This window comes from Symphalangus syndactylus, chromosome 17 (genome assembly GCF_028878055.3).
Source record: "Symphalangus syndactylus isolate Jambi chromosome 17, NHGRI_mSymSyn1-v2.1_pri, whole genome shotgun sequence".
NCBI classification, from domain to species: domain Eukaryota; kingdom Metazoa; phylum Chordata; class Mammalia; order Primates; family Hylobatidae; genus Symphalangus; species Symphalangus syndactylus.
This window is the reverse complement of record NC_072439.2, coordinates 87,070,091-87,088,447: the sequence shown is the minus strand read 5'-3', so window position 1 is coordinate 87,088,447 and position 18,357 is coordinate 87,070,091. Positions and strand designations below refer to the sequence as shown.

Sequence of the window (18,357 nt, the reverse complement as noted above, 5' to 3'; positions counted from 1 at the left end):
CCACATTACCTTCTTTTCAAGGGCCTGTTTCCCTTGCCTCCATAACTGTTGTGCGTATTGACGGCCAGGCTTCTAAACCTCTTAAAACTCCCCAACTCTGGTGCCAACTTGGACAACATTCTTTTCTGCACTCCTTTTTAGTTATCCCCACCTGCCCAGCTCCCTTATTAGGTCAAGACATTTTAACTACATTATCTGCTTCCCTGACTATTCCTGGGCTACAGCCAGACCTCATTGCCACCCTTTTCCCCAGTTCAAAGCCTCCTTCACATCCTCTCCTTGTATCTCCCCACCTTAAACCACAAGTATAAGACACCTCTACTCCCTCCTTGGAGACCGATCATGCACCCCTTACCATCCCATTAAAACCTAATCACCCTTACCCCACTCAACCCCAATATCCCATCCCACAGCATGCTTTAAAAGGATTAAAGCCTGTTATCACTCGCCTGTTACAGCATGGCCTTTTAAAGCCTATAAACTCTCCTTACAGTTCTCCCATTTTACCTGTCCAAAAACTGGACACGCCTTGCAGGTTAGTTCAGGATCTGCGTCTTATCAACCAAATTGTCTTGCCCATCCACCCCATGATGCCAAACCCATATACTCTCCTATCCTCAATACCTCCCTCCACAACCTCTCTACAACCCAGTATTCTGTTCTGGATTTCAAACATGCTTTTTTTACTATTCCTTGTACCCTTCATCCCAGCCTCTCTTTGCTTTCACTTGGACTGACCCTGACACCCATCAGGCTCAGCAAATTACCTGGGCTGTACTGCCGCAAGGCTTCATGGTCAGTCCATTACTTCAGTCAAGGGCAAATTTCTTCCTCATCCATTACCTATCTCGACATAATTCTGCATGAAAGCACACATGCTCTCCCTGCTGATCGTGTCCGGCTAATCTCCCAAACCCCAACCCCTTCTACAAAACAACAACTCCTTTCCTTCCTGGGCATGGTTAGGTACTTCTGCCTTTGGATACCTAGTTTTACCATCCTGACTAAACCATTATATAAACTCACAAAAGCAAACCTAGTTGACCCCACAGATCTTAAATCTTTTCCCTACTCCCCTTTCCATTCCTTAAAAAACAGCCCTAAAAGCTGCTCCCACACTGGCTCTCCCTAACTCATCACTCCCTTTTCATTACATACAGCCGAAGTGCAGGGCTGTGCGGTCTGAGTTCTTTTTTTTTTTTTGAGACAGAGTCTTGCTCTGTCACCCAGGCTGGAGTGCAGTGGCGCGATCTTGGCTCACTGCAAGCTCCGCCTCCCGGGTTCACACCATTCTCCTGCCTCAGCCTCTCCGAGTAGCTGGGACTACAGGCGCCCGCCACCACGCCCAGCTAATTTTTTTTTTTTGTATTTTTAGTAGAGACGGGGTTTCACCATGGTCTCGATCTCCTGACCTTGTGATCTGCCCGCCTCAGCCTCCCAAAGTGCTGGGATTACAAGCGTGAGCCACCGCGCCCGGCCACGGTCTGAGTTCTTACAGAAGAGCCAAGACTGCGCCCTGTAGCCTTTCTGTCCAAACAACTTGAGCTTACTGTTTTAGCCTAGCCCTCATGTCTGCGTGCAACAGCTGCCGCTGCCTGAATACTTTTAGAGGCCCTTAAAATCACAAACTATGCTCAACTCACTCTCTACAGTTCTCACAACTTCCAAAATCTATTTTCTTCCTCACACCTGACACATATACTTTCTGCTCCCCAGCTCCTTCAGCTGTACTCACTCTTTGTTGAGTCTCCCACAGTTATCATTTTTCCTGGCCTGGACTTCAATCCGGCCTCCCACATTATTCTGGATACCACACCTGATCCCCATGACTATATCTCTCTGATCCACCTGACATTCACTCCATTTCCCCATGTTTCCTTCTTTCCTGTTCCTCACCCTGATCACACTTGGTTTATTGATGGCAGTTCCACCAGGCCTAATCGCCACTCACCAGCAAAGGCAGGCTATGCTACAGTATCTTCCACATCTATCCTTGAGGCTACCGCTCTGCCCCCCTCCGCTACCTCTCAGCAAGCCAAACTCATTGCCTTAACTTGAGCCCTCACTCTTGCAAAGGGACTACGTGTCAATATTTATATTGACTCTAAATATGCCTTCCATATCCTGTACCACCATGCTGTTATATGGGCAGAAAGAAGTTTCCTCACTAGGCAAGGGTCCTCCATTATTAATGCCTCCTTAATAAAAACTCTTCTCAAGGCCGCTCTCCTTCCAAAGAAAGCTGGAGTCATTCACTGCAAAGGCCATCAAAAGGCATCAGACCCCATTGCTCAGGACAATGCTTATGCTGATAAGATAGCTAAAAAAGCAGCTAGCGGTCCAACTTCTATTCCTCACGGCAGTTTTTCTCCTTCTCATCTGGCCACTCCCACCTACTCCCTCACTGAAACTTCCACCTATCTCTTCCCACACAAGGCAAATGGTTCTTGGACCAAAGAAAATATCTCCTTCCAGTCTCACAGGCCCATTCTATTCTGTCGTCATTTCATAACCTCTTCCATGTAGGTTACAAGCCGCTAGCCTGCCTCTTAGAACATCTCATTTCCTTTCCATCGTGGAAATCTATCCTCAAGGAAATCACTTCTCAGTGTTCCATCTGCTATTCTACTACTCCTCAAGAATTTCTCAGGCCCCCTCCCTTCCCTACACATCAAGCTCGGGGATTTGCCCCACCCAGGACTGGCAAATTGACTTTACTCAGATGCCTCGTGTCAGGAAACTAAAATACCTCTTGGTTTGGGTAGACACTTTCACTGGATGGGTAGAGGCCTTTCCCACAGGGTCTAAGAAGCCACCGCAGTCATTTCTTCCCTTCTGTCAGACGTAATTCCTTGGTTTGGCCTTCCCACCTCTATACAGTCCGATAATGGACCGGCCTTTACTAGTCAAATCAGCCAAGCAGTTTCTCAGGCTCTTGGTATTCAGTGGTGCCTGGTTTTACCTCAAACTGCCACCCTTAAGTCTCTCTTTAAGTGGATAGAAGATCTTCTGTGACAAAGTACCCTCCAATAGTTTCACCCTGACGAAGTCCTATTCTTTACTTTTATGCTTACTCTTATTCTCATTCCCATTCTTATGCCACCCTCTACCTCTCCCCAGCTATCTCCACCACACTATCAATCTCAGTCACTCTCTCCTAGCCGTTTCTAATCCTTTTTGCTGGCTTTGCATTTCTCTTTCCTCCAAAATCGCCGAGGTCTCGACTTACTCACTGCTAAAAAAAAAAAAAATGGGGGGGACTCTATATTTTTAAATGAAGAGTGCTGTTTTTACCTAAATCAGTCTGGCCTGCTATATGACAACATTTAAAAAAACTCAAAGATAGAGCCTAAAAGCTTGCCAACCAAGCAAGTAATTACATTAACCCCCCTTGGACCCCCTTGGACACTCTAATTGGATGTCCTGGGTCCTCCCAATTCTTAGTCCTTTAATACCTGTTTTTCTCCTTCTCTTATTCAGACCTTGTATCTTCCGTTTAGTTTCTTAATTCATCCAAAACTGTATCCAGGCCATCACTAATCATTCTGTACGACAAATGTTTTTTCTAATAACCCCACAATATCACCCCTTACCACAAAATCTTCCTTCAGCTTAATCTCCCACTCTAGGTTCCCACGCTACCCCTAATCCCGCTCGAAGCAGCCCGAGAAACATCGCCCATTATCTCTCCATACCACCCCCCAAAATTTTCACTGCCCCAACACTTTACCACTACTTTATTTTTCTTATTAATATAAGAAGACAGGAATGTCAGGCCTCTGAGCCTAAGCTAAGCCCTCATATCCCCAGTGACCTGCAGTATACATCCAGATGGCCTGAAGTAACTGAAGATCCACAAAAGAAGTGAAAATAGCCTTAACTGATGACACTCCACCATTGTGATTAGTTTCTGCCCCATCCTAACTGATCAATATACTTTGTAATCTCCCCCACCCTTAAGAAGATTCTTTATAATCTCCCCACCCTTCAGAATGTACTTTGTGAGATCCACCCCCTGCCCCCAAAACATTGTTCTTAACTTCACCGCCTATCCCAAAACCTAGAAGAACTAATGATAATCCCACCACCCTTTGCTGACTCCTTTTTTGGACTCAGCCCACCTGCACCCAGGTGAAATAAACAGCTCTGTTGCTAAAAAAAAAAAAAAAAAAAAAAAAAAAAATCCTTTTCACTGTATAGGACCAGGCTAACCAGGTTGATGAGAACTAGTCATGGTTGGCAGGGGTAAGGCAATATGAATGGGAATCGAGAAACAGAAATAGAAAAAAAAAAGTTTTTTTCTCTTGTTATTTAGGCACACTCTATCATTAAAGTATCAGAAAAATATTCTTTTTGTTTGTTTTTTGAAATGGAGGCTCTTTCTGTCACCCAGGCTAGAGTGCGGTGGCATGATCTCCGCTCACTGCAACCTCTGCCTCCTGGGTTCAAGTGATTCTTGTGCCTCAGCCTCCTGAGTAGCTGGGATTACAGGCATATGCCACCATACCTGGCTAATTTTTGTATTTTTAGCAGAGTCGAGGTTTTATCATGTTGGCCAGGCTGGTCTCGAACTCCTGACTTCAAGTGAACCACCCGCCTCAGCCTCCTGAAGTGCTGGAATTACAAGCGTGAGCCAGCTGAAAAACATTGAGTAGTTTTTCATAAACTATATTTTATGAATTACATACAAAAATAGGAGAATCTGAGGAATTTGGAAAACAAAGATACATTTTTGTTTGTTTCTACTTTTTCAGTTTCCTGTGATGAAAAATAATATACAGCTATGAAAGCACATGTCCAAAACAAGGCCCAGAAGCTTAGCTTCCCAGTCTCTGACAAATCCTTGGCTATCACTACCCAAGAATAAACCAGAAGCAATTTCTTAGAACATGGAACTCTCAAGACTATTGTTTCCTTACGCCGAAACTTCAAGTCCAGCACACAGCCAATTCAAGTCCATAACTATTCCTCAATGTAAAGAATTTCTGGGTACAAGTTCCATGTATTTCAGGTAGATCAAAATGACCATTTCATATTTCTCATGAGCTTGGTGACGCTTTAGCAGGACAGTCTCATGTACAGGTACTCCCTTGGAGTGACTTCCTTTTCCTGGGGGGAAAAAGAGGGACCTTATCTTAGGGTCCTCTTTGCTCTGCATTAATAATGAGGTTCTCTTATCATCTCTCTTTACTTTTCAGATATGGTCAAAGTCTATTAGAACTGGTTGGCTATTCTTGGTTTTTAAAGCCATTCCATAGCCTATTAAATAGTTAGCAGAAAAAAGATAAAGGCTATTTATAAGAAAGTTTGTGACAAAAGCAGATTGGCTTTAACAAAATCCGGTATCAAAGGTCTAAGATTCAGTTAAAAGAAATCCTTATCATCAATGTAGATAACCTTTTAATCAAAGGAGAGCAGATGATGAGTGAGTACTTTTCAATGTGTTATGGTGGAAGCCCTGATTGGAGAAAAGAAATTATTACAGAAAATATAAAGGATTACGTGACTGTTTTTCTTTCTCCAAGAAACCTGGTCTAGTCTGTCTCTAGGTCTTTGAGAATACTTAAAAGACTAGATTAGGGCATAGCTTCAATCATTAACACAAGCAAATGATCTGTTATTTTTTCTTAGACAAACAGATGGAAGGAATTCTGCTCAAAAATGGCCAGAAAAAGGAGGAGGAAGGGGAAGGGAGAACCTGGCAAAGTCGTAAACTGTCTTTGTAAATGGGCTCTTGAGCCCTAATGGCTGTAATATCAGGTGAATATTTCCCAGGAGTTTCTATGCTTAGCAAAAATGAAAGTGGGTCTGTAATTTAGGTCTGGAAGCAGTGGCTGGAAATATCCAAAGGTATGTTGCATCTGTTCCTTCTTAGTGTGCATAGTATCTAAATTTGTTATGGGAGAGGAAATAATTGGTGAGTAATTAGTAAAATGCTTAACCTAACTTTAATCAAGAGATTATTTTCCCTGGAAAAAGCAATCATGGCTTTGCATTTTGGTGAGCTTTATCTCACTAGTCTCAGTTATCCATGGTTATCCAAGCCTGCAGATAGCCTAATGTGTGCCATTAAAGGCAGGCAGGCCAGCTACTAAAAATGCAGGCACAATGCCTCAGGGTAATAAGGAGACTTAGTGGGCTTATTTTGCAAATTGAGCCCTCTTTAGTAATGGCAACTGTGACAGCCCCCCTTTAGGACTCCAAAGAGTCTTTTTCAGTCTGAGTCCCAGATCCACTCCCTTCTGTTTAAGGTGGAAACTGCTGTCCTGGCTGCCACCTGCCTCATCAGCTGAGCCACAGTCTCCCTGGGCTCTGCTCTCCTTTTTTTCTGTCATCTTTCTCCAGTCCTTCATCTTTGGCTACCTTAACCTTGAATCAATTCATTCTTTCACTTCTCTAGCCTTTTGTGAAACCAGAATTTCACTAAAATGTCCTCAGAATTGCTCAATTCTACTATTACCCCAGCCCAGGAATTCACAATGCAAATTAGCACACTGAAGACAATCACCATCTGTCAGCAGGACGTTCTACATTGTTTTTCCTGAAAATTTTTAAACAATTAAAATTGTATAGTTACTGCACATTCTCTTAGGGTTGCCCTGCAACACATGATTGCTTTTCATAAGATGTTTTTACACACTGCTACACAGATATGTATTGTTATTAAATGAAAATGCTATATGAAAATTATTATAGCTGTTAGGACTAGACATCAGCCCTCTTGGCTTGACAATTATATAAATGAAGAAGGGTGTAAGAAAAATTCCAAACTGATGAAATGAACCTACAAATGAAAAGGGAGTTTTCTGTTTTGTAATTTTAAAATTTATCTTTTTTTTTGACAAAATCTACAAATTTAAAATACCAATCCATCAACCAACTTGTTATTGGGAAAATTATGAAAAGAACAATTTTCAAAAGCTAGCAATTATCATATAGAATAATATCTTATTTTTACAAAGCCTGGTTATAATATTTATGAATTTAGTGGGTCTTCATTTTTTTCAATTTAATATAGTCTTCATCCTTCATCTAGCTTCAGCTCGAGTTAGAAGACAAAAGGAGGGAGTGAGAGATGGGCAGAAAGAGGTAATAGGATGAATTTTGTTAGGAGCACTAACAAAGGTCACATCAGGAAAAGGCTACAACGTACAACCAAACTGAGGTTACTGGATTATCTGTAGCCACATCCCCTATTAGCCCAGATCACCAAATCACTAGTCTAATGGAAGCCTTTTTTTTTTTTTTTTTTTTTGACTACAGAGAACAATGGTCAAGACAATTGACATTTATAATGGGAATACCTAAAGGCGGTGAAGTCATAACTGATCAGGAATCTATTTCCTGCTTATAAGGAAAGTCCGTGGGCAAATCTGAAGGTGATTTAACCTATAATCTATCACCTAGATGTCTCCATCTGAAACAATTCTGACACTTTCTCCTCCTCCCCAGCTGTCGCAGCATGCCATGGAGGCTAAATTTCTATAAAAATACTGTGAAAGGGCCGGGCGCGGTGGCTCACGCCTGTAATCCCAGCACTTTGGGCAGCCGAGGCAGGCAGATCACTTGAGGTCAGGAGTTCAAGACCAGCCTGGCCAACATGGTGAAACCCTGTCTCTACTAAAAAATACAAAAATTAACTGGGCATGGTGGCGCATGCCTGTAATCCCAGCTACTCAGGAGGCTGTGGCAGGAGAATCGCTTGAACCCAGGAGACGGAGGTTGCACTGAGCTAAGATCACGCCACTGCACTCCAGCCTGGGCAACAAGAGCAAAACTCCATCTCGAGAAAACAAAAAACAAAAAATACTATGAAAGAATTGGAATAAAAGTAGATTTTAACCAGATTGCCTTAGAAATTGTCACTTGCTTATTTAATGTTGTTAATTCGCATCCAGGTTCCAAGAATCTTACAATGTTAACGTTAAAAAGAACATTTGAGATCACTAAGAACAATTTCTTCATCCCTCATGTTAAAACCAAAGCTAAGGAAAGTTTTTAAAAAGCTAAGTGGGTAATTGCCTTGCTAAGGATGACCTGGTAAGGATGACCTGGTAAGGATGACCTGGTAAGGATGACCTGATTGCCACATAGACTCCTACAGTCTTAGTCCAATTCTTTTTCCATTGCATCCTCATGCCTTGCAGTAGGTAAAGAGAAAACATGTTGATTTTATCCATTTTAGTATAAGAATCTTCTAGATAAAGAAGGCAGGTAAATGGATGAATGATAGAACCTCTTTATTAAAAACTTTACTATACACCAAGGGTTCCATTCAACCTCTGTTCAAGGTGGTGAGTGTGAAACTCCTGCTAAAGTGTTTTTAAAAGCAAAAGAAATTTAAGTGTTTTCAATATTGCCTACATCAGTGGTTCTCTGCCCAATTCATCTGAGAAGCAGAACACATCCCCCCCATTAACTATGCCTTACTATGCAGTGATTCTCAGTGGTGATATTATGGGAGGGCACACATCCGCATCCACACACTTATGTAGGAGGATCTATTCTGATAGAGAAGCATGCAAGTTTAAAAGAGTTCTCCAAGCACCACCCTTGCCCTGTTCTTCACCCAACAGAAACATCACTAATCTCCCCAAAATGGCACTTATACAATAAAGTTAATACTGAATATTCACTTTGACTTTTAGGACTGAGAAGAAACTCTCTTTACATCTCAGCGTGCCTGACTAGGTCAACCACTGACCCCTTTGTTTGATGGTTCACTATCTCTTTGAGGAATCAATATCCGCACATAAACAACACAATGCAAAAGTCCCATTTTAAATTTACCCCACTCCCAGCACGCTCTATTCCCCTCCCATCTTTATTTTTCTCCTTAACATTTATCACTGTCTAAACATAATTTACTTACTTACCATTCACCTCCTTTCATTAGATTAAACTAAGTTCCAAGAGGGCAACAATTTTTGTCTGTTTTATTCACTGCTGTGTACCTAATACTTAGAACGCATAGTAAATGCTCAATCAATATTGTTGATTAAATGAATAGAAAAATGATGACAGCACCTTTACACTTGCTAATTCTACTTGTTTTTTGGTTTCGTTTTTTTGTTCGTTTGTTTTTGAGATGGAGTTTCACTCTTGTTGCCCAGGCTGGAGTGCAGTGGTGCAATCTCGGCTCACCGCAACCTCTGCCTCTCAGGTTCAAGTGATTCTCCTGCCTCAGCCTCCCGAGTAGCTGGGATTACAGGCATGCGCCACCGTGCCCGGCTAATTTTTCTGTATTTTTAGTAGAGACGGGGTTTCTCCGTGTTGGTCAGGCTGGTCTCAAACTCCTGACCTCAGGTGATCCGCCTGCCTTGGCCTTTCAAAGTGCTGGGCTTGCAGGTGTGAGCCACTGCGCCTGGAAGTTCATCTTTTCTATCATTCCCTTCAACCATTCTCTCATGCCCAGTATATTGGCCCTCCACCCTTTTAGGGCTTTTTCTGCTGGCTACATCTAGGGAGAGTATAGCCTGTCTAGGCTCCATGGTTATTATGTGATAATCCTCATTTACCTCCAACTTCTTATCTTCCACTGCACCTGCTGTGCCAACACTTAACCCTATATAACCCCCAACATCTAACTTACCTTACTCTTTCTTTGCCCATTCCAGAGCAGTGCTACAGAAGATTTTAAATTCATGCTGGACTGGACCGAGAGCAATTCATGGCAATACTTAATGTTCACAATCCACAGTAAACAGAATAAAGAAAACAGAACTAGGAATTAGAGCTAGGTTTGAAAATTGGATATAACATACACTACCTGGTGTCTTTGGTTGAGTCAATGACCTATCTGAGCCTTTTTTTCCTCATCTGTACAGTGGGAATACTACTACCTACTTCATATCATGAAGATTACATTTAGTTAATGAATTTTTTGAGACAGGGTCTATTCTGTTACCCGGGCTGGAGTGTAGTGGCACAATCAAGGTTCACTGCAACCTCTGCCTCCTGGGTTCAAGCAATTCTTATGCCTCAGCCTCCCGAGTAACTGGGACTACAGGCGCGTGCCACCACACCTGGCTAATTTTTGTATTTTTTGTAGACCCAGGGTTTTGCCATGTTGCCCAGGATGGATGAAGATTATATTTTAATAAAATAATGTATATAAAAGCTCCCAACAAGTTTATAGCCATGTAGGCTGGGCACAGTGGCTCACATCTGTAATTACAACATTTTGGAAGGCCAAGACAGGAGGATCACTTGAGCACAGGAGTTTGAGACCAGCCTGGGCGACATAGGGAAACCTTATCTCTATAAAAAATTAAAAGAACAAACAGCCATAGTGGCATGTGTCTGTGGTCCCAGGTATTCGGAGCGTGAGGTGGGAAGATGGCTTGAGCCCAGGAGGCTGAGGCTGCAGGGAGCTGTGATCAAGCCGCTATATTCCAGTCTGGGTAACAGAGGGAGACCTTGTTTAAAAAAAAAAAAAAATTACAGACACGTAGAAAGTGCTTAATAAATGTTAGCTCCTCCTCTTTAACATATTTCATTAACTTCCAATGATACCCTCACTCTTTGAGTGAGTAACAAGAAAACTCAAGCTTTCTGGTATGAATCTTCTTAATTTTCCTCTCTTCCTTCCTTTTCATATCAGAATTCTATGTTTTCGCTCATTTTCTCTCCTGATTCTGAAAGTCCCTCTCTCTCTTCTGTTCTAAGACCCTGCATATCAATAGTTTTCAAGCCCGGCTGCACATTAGACTCAGCTGGGGAGCTTTTTAAAAATACGTCATCGCTGGGTCCCACCACAAACCAATTAAATATAAATCTCTGGAGGTGGGAGCATGGCATCAGTATTTTTTTTCAGTTCCCTGGTAGGTGCCAAGACGATTTAATGGGGGAGAAGAATAGTCTTTTGAACAAATATTACTCGAACAACTGGATATCCAGATTCAAAAGAATATATATAAAGTTGAACTCCTTCTTTATAGCATACGCAAAAAATAACTCAAAATGAATCATAGATCTAAATGTGGAGCTAAAACTATAAAACTCTTAGAAGAAAACATAGAAGTAAATCTTTATGACTTTGAGTCAGGCAAAGCCAACTTAGGTATGACACCAAAAGCATAAGCAACAAAAGAAAATAAACACTGAACTTCATCAAAATTAAAAATATTTATGCCATAAACAATATTATCAAGAAAGTGGAGGCAACCTATGGAATGAGAGAAAATATTTGCAAAGTATACATCTGATAAAGAGCTTGTGTCCAGAATATATAAAGGACACTTGCAAGTCAAGATTAAAAGATAATCTAATTTTTAATGTGGGCAATGTGTCTAAATAGATATTTTTCCAAAGAGATATACAGATGGCCAATAAGCACATGAAAAGATCCTTGACATCATTCACTTTTAGGGAAATATAAACCAAAACCACAATGAGATCTCATTTCAAACTTGTTAAGATGGTTCTAATAAAAAAGACAGATAATAACAAGTGTTGAAGAGGATGTGCTGAAACTGGACCCTCATACATTGCTGATGGGAATGTAAAATGGTGCAACCACTTTGGAAAACAATTTGGCATCTCCTGAAAATATTAAACTTATAGTAATCATAATGACCCAGCAATTCTAGTCCCAGGTATATACCCAAGAGAAATTAAAACAAATTCACACAAAAATGTGTACACAAATGTTCATAGAAGCATTATTCCTAATAGCCAAAAAGCGGAAACCCAAATATCTATCAACTGATGAATGGATAAGTAAAATATGGTGCATTGGAATATTTCTTGGCAATGAAAAGAAAAGAAGTACTGATATAGGTTACAACATGGACAAACTTTGAAAACATTATGCTAAGTGAAATAAGCTAGTTACAAAAGAGCATGTACTGTATAATTTCATTTACATGAAATATCCAGACTGAGCAAATCTATAGAGAGAGAAAGCAGATTGGCGGTTGCCTAGGGCTGGGAGGTAAAGAGAAATGAGGAGTTACTGCCAATGGGTATATGGTTTCTTTTTGTGATGATGAAAATGTTCTAAAATGGATTGTGATGATGATTGTACAACTCTGTGAACATACTAAAAACCGTTAAATAGGAAAAAAGAAAAGAGAAAAGGAAGGAAGGAAGGAAGGAAGGAAGGAAGGAAGGAAGGAAGGAAGGAAGGGAGGGAAGGAGGGAGGGAGGGAGGAAAAGGAGGGCAGGGAAAGGGGAGGGGAGGGGAGGGGATGGGGGGAAAGAGGTAGGGAGGGAAGGGAAAAAGGTTCCACAGGTAATTCTAATACTGAAGTTTATTTCTGGCATTTTACTTTCTAGATTCCTTCAGAGTAAAGACTGCATTTTCTAAATTTTTTTCTCCCCCATATTCTCACAGAATAGTAACACAGAGCAAGGGTGTGATATTTTTTGATTTTTTTTTTTTTTTTGCAACAAACTGTTCTTGGGGAATGTTCTTTATTTTAATCAAAATTGCAAGATCAGGCTGCCACCTGGCAGAATTGGTCATCTTGGCTATCTTGAATTCTTTGAGCTCTCCAAGCAGTTAATTCAGTTGAAGCACACAGAAAGAGGATAGGCACACAATGCAAACCAAACTGACCGGTTTTGCCACCCGAAGTTGTTCTGTCATCTACCAGTGTATGTGGCCTCTGGCCCTTAGGAACCATTCTTCTGACAGTTCCCCAGGACATAGCTCTGGTTTGACTGACTTTGTTTACTAAATAAATTAATTCCTACTTCTGGAGTAGCTTCAGTTTTTAAACAGAAAGCCATCTATTGACAGTCACTGATACACAGGATTTTATTGTTTGATATTAAACAATTAAGAGTTATTGTTTTTTTCCTACAAGTACACTATACATGAAGATAAATATAATGTAGAATACAGTCACTAGGAGTGGGGAGAGAGGGGGATTCTGTATCTGCTCTGTGCCTTAAAGGAACAGTTTTACTTTAGTAAATCCAAAGTATATACTGTATTTCTTTCACAGAAATAAGGCTCTCTTTTGGCAAAATGTGCATCAAATACAGAGTCTGATGAAAATTTTTTAAGATGAGTTTGAATATGTAAACAACATTTTTTAACTATCCTAAGAATTTGATCTTTCGTGCTAGTAGACTTCAATAATTTAAAATTACTTGGAAATTGCTATTTTCAACAAACCCACTGAAGGTATACAAAAAGGGAAAATGCTGAAATAAGTCAAGATGTTTACAAATATTGTGTCTAAAATGTTATCTCATTTGTTAAAACCAGCAAATAAAAAATAGTAAAATATGAAACCATAATTATCTGAGTATAGGACAAAGATCTGATTTAGAATCAGGCACAGGTTTTCTCGCTATTACTCCAGCAAGTTCAAATGTACTCAGAAATACAAAAGGATTGACGGTAATATCAAGATGAGAAACAAAAGACAATGTTACATCCTCAGGTATGATAAGTTTGAAATTAGATGAGTTTACAGTTGGAAGATTCATTAAGAACAACAATTTAAAAGATATTATAGCCATAATTTAGAAGTCTTGCTTCACGAGAAAGGATAATATAAAAATCTAAAAATTAAGTATTGATTTTACAAGGTAAACATGACAGCCTGGATTATAAGAAATATCAGGCATTTTGCTTCCTCACGAGAAAGAACAACTGGGTACATGCTGCAGACTGGCATATAAATTGCTCAAAGTGAAGCAGTTGGGAAATGCTGTCAGATCATTCAGGTTGAGGAGCTGCCCCAGGGGCAGAACATGTCACAATGTCACATCCCTCTTCTTTACTCTCACAACTTTCACCAGAATAAACGGACCCTTGGAAAACAAATTCAATCACAAATACTAACTTTTTGTTAAAACTACAGTAGCAAGCTATCAAACCAACTTCATACATGGAACATGTCAGAACTTTTCCATGTTTCCCCAACACAGTGGAATAAACTATTTTCAGCTAATAAGTTCATCTTAGGAAAATACTCATGTGCATTTCTATGCAATATAATTGTGGAACATTGTAACCACTTCTTAGTTTTCATTAGAGGATATTGAAAAACCCAAGTTTAAGGATAATTCCCCCTTTCCCTCTAATGCAGCTTTTTAGGTTTTTGACACTATAAATAAAGTGTAGAGAGTGACATAAAGAAGAGCTATGAATATATATAAATATACCACTATGGCTCCCGTCATAAGAGCTTTTGAAAAATGGTTGAACAAGTATTCATCTTCCCCAAATCGCAATCTCAAGATACTGACTGTTACACAATATGAAACAAAGGCAAGGTGAAGGGTGAGGAACGGCGAAAGGACGGCCACAAGGAAGACAAGTGCCCCGCAGGATAGAACCTGCTCTGTCTTGCGGGCCCCGCTTTTCTCAGCACCTTTCTGGTGTTCTGGGCTTTTCCGCTAATACCATCCACATCATCTCTCAGAGAAATGAATCTCCCTTTAAGGATAGCCAAGCAGGCATCCGAGGTAACGTGCAGAACCGTAAATGAAAAATGTCCACGTCTAGCAGGCAGACAAGCAAAGGAAAACCAGCTGTCAGTTTCAGAGGCTCCTAGCTGTAACGGGGTTTCGGGTTTCTCTCCGCCTCTGTCTCTCTGTCAGTCTCTCTCACGGTGTCGCCCTCAATAATATCAGCTTTCTAATCACCTCAAATCACAAATACATTCTCTGTCTGTCCTTGTGAAATAAATGCTGAAGAAACAGGAAAAACAGAGTGCAATACTCACAACAACGAAGAATTCCTACACATGCTGTTCCATTTTCTTGCTTTGAAAAGATGTAAGGTTAATTTTAAAAGGCTTGCAGAATTGGAAAAATAAAGGGGAGGGGGATTCCACCCACACAATCCTCCAGCCCACCGCAAAGGAGCCCAAAGGCTTGCTGACGTCACAGATTCATGAATGGATGTAAATTGGGCTGGTTTAGGATTCCGCACAGACTTCGCTGTGGTGTGTGCCATGAAAAAAAAAGAGGGGCGGGTCCAGAGTAGGCCCGGCCAATAGGCTTCAGGCAGACATGGCCTTCCTTCTTTTAGAAGGAATCTGGTCACAGAATAAACAGAGCCCGCCAATCAGGCATCTGCCACTGCCTTAAGACAGACTGGCAGCTTGAGAGTGTGTGTGTGTGTGTGTGTGTGTGTGTGTGTGTGTGTGTGTGTGTGTGTGTGTGTGTGTGTCAAGCTGTGATAGTCATAAAAATATTATTGTTGCTATTGAATGAAGGAAACAAAATAGAATTTCTGTGGAATCAAGGATAACAAAAATGCATATAGAAGAAATCCCATCTTTTATTCATTAGAACTCTTTTCTTCAACACTTTTCTTACTGTTCAGCAATATGCCAGATGCGATCAAAACAAATCAAAGTCAGGAAAACCATTTCTAAAACTAGCAGACTAGTGGACATGTATGCCCTGCCCACTACGACTTGTAAAAGCGAAATTATCAGGACTTGTAAAAGCAAAATTGTCGGGAAGAATGCATGGGAACAATAATTTAGTAACTAAGAAAACAGACATATGGAAAATAATATTACATGAATGTAGCTGTTTCGTACAGCAGTAACATCTTGCTGACCTTCATGATGTATCAAAAGTGGATATGGAAGAAAAATTTACTGCTACTTTTAAGTAGGGTACAGTGTTTCCTCATTGGTTTATTCAACTTCTGGCAGTCGATTAAGACACAGTTCCAAAAGGGTGCTTAATGAAACTTTGAGCAAATTTTGGTTTCAGTAAGATGTTTTATTATTAACAGCAAAAACAGCTGTATTAAATTCATTCGAAAGGCATCTCAATATTTATTGTCCCTACTCCCCATCACTACACTTCACAATGACTAATACTTGACAATACTGATCATGATTTTTCTGAACTTGGGAAGTGGCCTCAAATCCTTGAAACTAGAATGATCGTGGTTAATATAAAGCCTCGGTTATGAGGTGTCCAGTGACCAAGAACATTCTGAACAGAGATCTGCTCTATATCTCAATCAGATTATTTATACAACTGTGAGAGAAGGAAAGTGGTGGCCTGTTTCTAAGTGGTTCTGGAGGGTCTAAACCTGACCACTAGTAAGTACTGCACACTTCTTAGCTCATTTGGAAAAGGAAAACTTTTCAGGATTATTTTACATACAGCAAAGATATTCAGTGTACTGTATATATTGAAGCAATAGAATATTGTTGGCAAACAACATAGTTAACAAACTTCTCTAAAGGAGCTTATTGTGGAATATCACTACAAAAAAGACCAAAGGAGTTTATACAGGTAACATGGGAGTGCTCAAGGTAAATACAGTATTGGTACATGCCCAGTAGGCCTGAGTGTACCACGTTATTTAAGAACAAACAGGTGGGGCACGGTGGCTCATGCCTGTAATCCCAGCACTTTGGGAGGCCAAGATGGGTGGATCACGAGGTCAGGAGATCGAGACCATCCTGGCTAACATGGTGAAACCCCATCTCTACTAAAAATACAAAAACAAAATTAGCCGGGCATGGTGGCAGGCGCCTGTAGTCCCAGCTACTCGGGAGGCTGAGGCAGGAGAATGGCGTGAACCCGGCAGGCGGAGCTTGCAGTGAGCCGAGATCATGCCACTGCACTCCAGCCTGGGCGACAGAGCAAGACTCTGTCTCAAAGAAAAAAAAAAAAAAAAGAACGAACAAATGGAAAGATGAAGAATATACATCTCTATTTATTTTAACAACAACCAAAGCCAATCAGGATACATTAAAAGAATCAGATTTATGAGAAACATTTTTTTCTTCCAAAACAATACAGACTAATGGAAAGAGGCAAACTTTTTGTGGACTATGTCAATAAGATAGCCAAGAAACATCAAGTTGTGTATATATATATATATATAAAATCTGAGGTCAGGAGTTTGAGACAAGCCTGGCCAACATGATGAAACCCCATCTCTACTAAAAATACAAAAATTAGCTGGGCATGGTGGCACACATCTGTAATCCCAGCTACTTGGGAAGCTGAGGCATGAGAATCGCTTGAACCCAGGAGGCAGAGGTTGCAGTGAGCCGAGATCACACCACTGCACTCCAGCCTGGTGACAGAGTGAGACTCCCTCTCAAAAAAAAAAAAAAGAAAAAAAAAAAAGGCTAAAGCTGTTGTAGAAGTTTTTCTGCAAGGTTTGACAGCAACAAAATTACTAATAAGTCCACTAGGGATGGGAGTAGTCTCTGAAACAAAACAGGGTCTATAAATGCTTCTAATAACAGTCACCTAAGATTCTTGGCTCAATATATAACCCGGAAAAATAAAAACTTGCTGGCTTTATGGACTTGCCACTTTAGTAAGATAAACTTGATAAACTTGGCCTTGGTTAGCATGCTTCCTGTACCACAGGAACATCAACTAGGTCAACAAAGACTCCTCCATGTCAACTATCATGGGAAATCATTGGAAAGATAAGCTGTCTCACCAAATTATGGAAGATACAGAAGTCAGTCTTGGAGGAAGTCATTATCATTTTAGAAGCAGAAGGTACGAAGGGAGATAGAGGCATGAAAAATGTACACTCTAGAGAAGTACAGCCCAAGAGAACTTGATGTGATTATGGAGTGTTCCATAATTTGCACTAACACAGTAGCTACATGTGGCTACTGAGCATTTGAAAGATGGCTAGTGTTCTTGAGGAAGTGAAGTTTTAATGTAAAGTGATTTAAATTTATTTAACTCCAAAAATAGTCACATGTAGCTGGTGGCTATGGTATGCAACAATGCAACTCTACAGATATCAAGCCAAGTCCCATCATTATAAGTAATTTTTAATTTCAGCACATGGACATACTAAGTGTGGAGGACTGCAAAGCCACTATCAAGGTGAGTAAGCTCTTTTAAGAACCAAACGAATCTCCTCAAACTTCAGTAATAACTGGAAAATGACTCTAGTCTCATTATGCAAGAAGATATTTAAAATTCATTATTAGATAAAAATCTGTACATAGAAATTAAGGTACAATAATTCTGCTTAAAAATATAAGCTATTCTTGTTTTGGAGGTTTTTTTTTTTGAGGAAAAAAATGTGTTTTTAAAAAAGGAAGACAACTCATTTAAGCCAGAATCAAAGCCCAAAGTATCATGACCCATGGGCAATTTTTGTCAGAAATACCAGGAAAAAGAAAGAGTTTAGTGATCTCAAATGCTAATACATGGAGACTCAAATTTCCTTCACAGACAACAGTGTGTAGTGGTTAAAAGCTGGTAAAGAGATCTGGGCTCAAATCCTGTTTCTGCCACTTATTAGTTATGAATATTCAGGTAAACCGAGTTTTGGTTTTCTCATTATTAGAATGGGGATAATAATAGCCTATATTATTGTGTGAAGGTTAAAGTAATATTATAACACATGTAAAGAGTTGCACACAGTACCTACATACA

General features: G+C 40.3%; 1 protein-coding gene across 6 annotated transcripts in view; it reads right to left on the bottom strand.

Moving 5' to 3' along the window:
* MAP3K13 (mitogen-activated protein kinase kinase kinase 13) overlaps positions 1-18,357 on the bottom strand; it is a 206,514-nt gene that overhangs the window by 110,333 nt on the left and 77,824 nt on the right. The window contains exon 1 of one of the 6 annotated variants that reach the window (XM_063621922.1): positions 14,688-14,942. The exons of the other annotated variants lie outside the window; for them this stretch is intronic. The gene's annotated coding sequence lies outside the window, so the exon portion shown is untranslated. Of the gene's footprint in view, positions 1-14,687; positions 14,943-18,357 lie in introns of those variants that run through there. 6 annotated transcript variants of the gene reach the window in all.